We start from the raw sequence: 6748 nt of genomic DNA on the forward strand, positions 1-6748 counted from the left end.
TCCAGGACATGGAGATTGCAGGATTGTGAGTGGAGGCGAGGGCAGCCCAGCCCCGTGCACCTGACTATTGGGAGGGGGTGGTGGCTGCAGCCTGACATGCACACAAATACCAATGCAGCAGCTGGCAGTGGCCCTATGGGCGTGCACAAACCCCCTCATGGCACCAATGGTGGCAGTGGGCCAGCATGCATGCAAATGGCTGAGGGCAGGCAGCAATGTGGCAGTGGCCCTGCCCCACAACTGTCAGTGGAGTGGTGGCAGAGGCAGCAGCCCGACATGCACAACTGCAAGCAGACAGGGTGGGAGCATCCAGCCCCTGGTGGCAGCACCCCTGAAACCAACTCCACCAGTGCAGGGGCTGCTTACAAGTCCCTGGGTCCCTGGGCCCCTATTAGTGACAGCATGAACACAGCATAAACACAGCACCCCTGGCAGCAGTACAACTAGCACTCCCAGACAACTGTGGAACAGCCACACAGGTTGAACATGGGACAACAGCATCTGAAGCTGCAAAGAACCAGTGGAGGAACATGAAACCTAGGCAATCAGAACCAAAGTAACCAAAGCCATACTCAAATAAGAGAGGGTGATTAGTAACATAAATACACCAACAGAGGATCACTTCATCAAACTCCATGAAGAACTACAGTAACATGGCAGAACAGAAGGAAAATGACAACTCTCCAGAAACTAAATCTGAAGTCACAGAAGTATACACTCTAACTGACAGAGAATTCAAAATAGCAGTCATAAAGAAACTCAGTGAGTTACAAGAAAACCCAGAAAGACAGTTCAATGAGCTCAGGAATAAAATTAATGAATAGAAGGAACACTTCACCAAAGAGATTGAAACTCTAAAAAAAACCAAACAGAGGGCTGGCCCCATGGCTCAGTGGTTAAGTGCGTGCGCTCTGCTACTGGCGGCCTGGGTTCGGATCCTGGGTGCGCACCAATGCACTGCTTCTCTGGCTGTGCTGAGGCCGCATCCCACATACAGCAACTAGAAGGATGTGCAACTATGACATACAACTATCTACTGGGGTTTTGGGGGAAAAAAAAGGAGGAGGATTGGCAATAGATGTTAGCTCAGAGCTGGTCTTCCTCAGCAAAAAGAGGAGGATTAGCATGGATGTTAGCTCAGGGCTGGCCTTCCTCACACACACACACGCAAAAAACCAAACAGAAATTGTGGAGATGAAAAACACAATTAATGAGATAAAAATTAATGTAGAAAGCATAAAAAGTAGTGCAGACCTTACAGAGGACAGAATTAGTGACTTTGAAGATAGAAACATAGAAATGATTCAGGAGGCAGAGAGAGAGCTAAGATTTTATAAAAATGTAGAAATTCTTCAAGAAATATCCAACTCAATTAAGAAAAGTAACATAAGCATTACAGGCATCCCAGTGGAAGAAGAGAGAGAGAAAGGAGCAGAGAGCTTATTCAAAGAAATAACAGCTGAGAATTTCCTAAACCTGGGGGAGGAACTGGACATATAAGTACGTGAAGCTAATAGAACTCCTAATTACATCAGTGCCAAAACACCTTCTCCAAGGCATATAATATTAGAACTGTCAAAAGTCAATGACAAAGAAAAAATATTAAGGGCACCAAGACAGAAGAAAATAATCTACAAAGGAGCTGCCATCAGGCTTTCAGCAAATTTCTCAGCAGAAACCTTACAGGCGAGGTAGAGTAGAATGATATATTCAAAATACTGAAAGACAAAAACTATTAGCCAAGAATACTCTATCCAGTGAAATTATCCTTCTGATATGATGGAGAAATAAACACTTTCCCAGACAAACAAAAGCTCAAGGACTTCATTGCCACTGGATCTGCCCTACAAGAAATGTTGAAGGAAGCCCTCCTACCTGAAACAAAAGGCTAAGGTTTATGAAGCTTTGAGAAAGGAGATAAATGGACAGACAAAATCAGAAAATTGCAGCTTTATTTCAGAACAGGTTAGCAAACACTTAATTATAACATAATTAGGATAAAAGGATAAAACGAATACCTGGGAAGCTGTGAAACTAGGGGAGCAAACCCCCTGACCCCCAGTGGGGTGCATTCTAAACATAAGGATAAACATAAAGGATGAAAAGAAAGAAAGCATCAAAAATAACTATAAACAATTGAATTTGGTCACAAACTCATAACACAAATAAGAATAATTTGTGACAACAAAAACATAGAAGGAAAAGAGGAAAAGGATGGGACCTGCATAGGTTAATGGAGATAAGAGGCTATAAGAAAAAGGACTATCTAATCTATGAGATCTTTTATACAAACTTCATGGTAACCACAAATCAAAAAGTAAGAGCAGAGTCACAAATCGTAAATAAAGAGAAAACCATCACAGTAAACCACTAAACGGAAACGGCAGATAGATACAAGGAAAAAGAAACAATGGAAATATAGAACAAGCAGAAAACAAGAGAAAAAATGGCAGTACTAAGCCCTCATATATCAATAATCACTCTAAATGTAAATGGATTGAATTCTCCAATCAAGAGACACAGAGTGGCTGGCTGGATTACAAAACAAGACCCAACAATATGCTGCCTCCAGGAAACACATCTCAGCTCTAAAGACAAACATAGGCTCAGAGTGAAGGGATGGAAGGTGATACTTCAAGGAAATGGTAAGCAAAAGAAAGCAGGTATAGCCATACTTATACCAGACAAAGCAGACTTCAAGATAAAAAAGATAATGAGAGACAAACATGAGCATTATATAATGATGAAAGGGACATTTCACCAGGAAGACATGACATTCATTAATATATATGCATCCAACACAGGAGAACCAAAGTATATAAAGCAACTATTAACAGAACTAAAGGGAGAAATTCACACCAACACAAAAATAGTAGGGGACCTTAACACCCCAGTTATGTCAATGGATAGATCAGCTAGACAGAAAGTCAACAGGGTAACAGTGACCTTAAATTAAAGACCAAATGGACTTAATAGATATATATAGGACATTTCATCCCAAAACAGAAGAATACACATTCTTCTCAAGTGCACATGAAATATTCTCAAAGATGGGCCATATGTTGGGAAACAAGGCAAGCCTCAATAAATTTAAGAAGATTGAAATCACATCAAGCATCTTTTCCAACCACAATGCTATGAAACTAGAAATCAAGTACAAGAAAAAAGCGAGAGAAGTCACAAATATGTGGAGACTAAACAACATGCTACTGAACAACAATTGGATCAATGAAGAAATCAAAGGAGAAATCAAAAAATACCTGGAGACAAGTGAAAATGAAAACACAACATCCCAACTCTTATGGTATGCAACAAAAGCAATACTAAGAGGGAAATCTATAGCAATACAGGCCTACCTCAACAAATAAAAAAAATCTCAAATAAGTAATCTGAAACTACACCTAAAAGAACCAGAAAGAGAAGAAAAAACAAAGCCCAAAGTCAGTAGAAGGAGGGAAATAATAAAAATCAGAGCAGAAATAAATGAAATAGAGACTAAAAAACCAATAGAAAGGATCGATGAAACTAAGAGCTGGTTCTTTGAGAAGATAAAGAAAACTGACAAACCCTTAGCCAGACTCACTAAGGAAAAAAGAGAGAAGACCTGAATAAATAAAATCAGAAATGAAAGAGGAAAAATTACAATAGATACCACAGAAATATAAAGGATTATAAGAGAATACTATGAAAAGCTGTATGCCAACAATACATACAATACACAGATAACCTAGAAGAAATGGATAAATTCTTGGACTACACAAGCTTCCCAAACTGAATCAAGAAGAAATAGAGAATATGAATAGACTAATCACAAGTAAAGAGATTGAAACAATAATCAAAAACCTCCCCCAAAACAAAAGTCCAGGACCAGATGGCTTCCCTGGTGAATTCTACCACACATTCAAAGAAGGTTTAATACCTATCCTCAAACCATTCTGAAATATTGAAGAGGATGGGATGCTTCCTAACTCATTCTATGATGCCAACATTACCCTGTTGCCAAAACCAGGCAAGAACAAGACACACAAAAAAGGAAAATTATAGGCCAATATCACTGATGAACATAGATGCAAAAATCCTCAACAAAATATTAGAAAATTGAATACAACAGTACATTAAAAGGATCATATGCCATGACCCATTGGGATTTATTCTGAGGATGCAGGGATGGTTCAACATCTGCAAATCAATCAATGTGATACCCTACTTTAACAAAATGAAGACTAAAAATCACATGATCATCTCAATAGATGCAGAGAAAGCATTTGACAAGATCCAACATCCATTTATGATTAAAAACTCTGATGAAAATGGGTGTAGAAGGAAAGTACTTCAACATAATAAAGGCCATATATGACAAACCCAGAGCCAACATCATACTTAACGATGAAAAACTGAAAGCCATTCCTCTGAGAAAAAGAACAAGACAAGGGTGCCCACTCTCACGACTCTTATTCAGTATAGTATTGGAAGTTTTAGCCCGAGCAATTAGACAAGAAAAAGAAATAAAAGAGATCCAAATTGGAAAGGAAGAAGTAAAACTCTCATTGTTTGTGGATGATATGATTCTAGATATAGAAAACCCTAAAGATTCCATCAGAAAACTATTAGAAATAATCAACAACTACAGCACAGTTGCTGGGTACAAAATCAACTTACAGGGCCAACCCGGTGATGCAAGCGGTTAAGTGCTTGTGCTCCACTTCAGTGGACAGGGATTCGCAGGTTCGGATGCCGGGCGCGCACCGACATACCACATGTCAAGCTATGCTGTGGCGGCGTCCCATATAAAGTAGATGAAGATGGGTATGGATGTTAGCTCAGGGCCAATCTTCCTCAAGAAAAAAGGGGAGGATTGGCATCAGACGTTAGCTCAGGGCTAGTCCTCCTCACACACACACAAAAAAATCAACTTACAAAAGTCAGTTGCATTTCTGTACTCTAATAACGACCTAGCAGAAAGAAAACGCGAGAATACAACCCCATTTACAATTGCAACAAGAAGAATAACATATCTAGGAATAAATGTAACCAAGGAGGTGAAAGACCTATACACTGAAAAATATGAGACATTATTGAAAGAAATTGAAGAAGACACAGAGAAATGGAAAGATGTTCCACGCTCATAGATTAGAAGAATTAATATAGTTAAAGTGTCCATATTACATTAAGCAATCTACAGATTCAATGCAATCTCAATCAGAATCCCAATGATATTCTTCACAGAAATAGAGCTTCACAATAATATACTACAAAGCTATAATAATCAAAATAGCTTGATACTGGCAGAAAAACAGACACACAGATCAGTGGAACAGAATTGGGACCCCAGAAATAAAACCATATGTCTATGGACAGCTAATCTTTGACAAGGAACCAAGATCATGCAATGGAGAAAAGAAAGTCTCTTCAATAAATTGTGTTGGGAAAACTGGACAGCCACGTGCAAAAGAATGAAAGTAGACCATTATCTTACAGCATACACAAAAATTAACTCAAAACGTATTAAAGACTTGAATGTAAGACCTTAAACCATAAAACTCTTAGAAGAAAATATAGGCAGTATACTTTTTGACATCAGTCTTAGCAGTATCTTTTTGAATACCTGGTTTCCCCAGGCAAGGGAAACAAAAGAACAAAGAAACAAATGGGACTATATCAGACTAATAAGCTTCTGCAAGGCAAAAAAAATCTATGAACAAAACAAAAAGACAGCTCACCAATTGGAAGAAAATATTTTCAAATCATATATCTAACAAGGGGTTAATTTCCAAAATATATAAAGAACTCATACAACTCAACAACAACAAAATCAAACAACATGATCAAAAAATTGGCAGAGGCTATGAACAGACATTTTTCCAAAGAAGGTATACAGATGGCCAACAAGCACATAAAAAGATGTTCGACATCACTAATTATTAGGGAAATGAAAATCAAAACTACAATGAGATATCACCTTACACCCATCAGAATGGCTATAATTAACAAGACAAGAAATAACAAATCTTGGAGAGGATATGGAGAAAAGGGAACACTCATACACTGCTGGTGGGAATGCAAACTGGCGCAGGCACTGTGGAAAACACAATGGAGATTTCTCAAAAATTAAAAATAGGTATACCATACGATCCAGCTGTCCCACTACTGGTTATTTATCCAAAGAAAATAAAATCGACAACACGAACAGATTTATGCAGCCCTATGTTCATCATAGGATTATTCATAATAATCAAGACTTGGAAGCAACCCAAGTGCCCATCAACAGATGGGCATAAAGAAGATGTGGTATATATATACAACGGAATACTACTCAGCCAAAAAAAAAAAAAAAGGACAAAACCGTACCATTTGCAACAACATGGATGGACCTTGAGGGTATTATGTTAAGTGAAATAAGCCAGACAGAGAAAGACAAACATCATATGATTTCACTCATATGTGGAAGATAAAAAAAAGACGTTGATAAGGAGAACAGATTAGTGGTTACTAGAGGGGAAGGGAGTGGGGGGAAGGCCAAAGGAGTAAAGGGGCACATATGTATGGTGACTGTTAAGAACTAGACTATTGGTGGTGAACATGATGCAGTCTATACAGAAACTGATATATAATAATGTACACCTGAAATTTACACAATGTCATAAGCCAATATGATCTCAATAAAATAATTAAAAAAATAATTTTGAGTGATAAATTACCATGTCATTTTTATCCTATAGCTCAGAGGAATTCAAAGAATTGAGTGACA

Source organism: Diceros bicornis, chromosome 31, assembly GCF_020826845.1.
Source record: "Diceros bicornis minor isolate mBicDic1 chromosome 31, mDicBic1.mat.cur, whole genome shotgun sequence".
Lineage (NCBI taxonomy): Eukaryota > Metazoa > Chordata > Mammalia > Perissodactyla > Rhinocerotidae > Diceros > Diceros bicornis.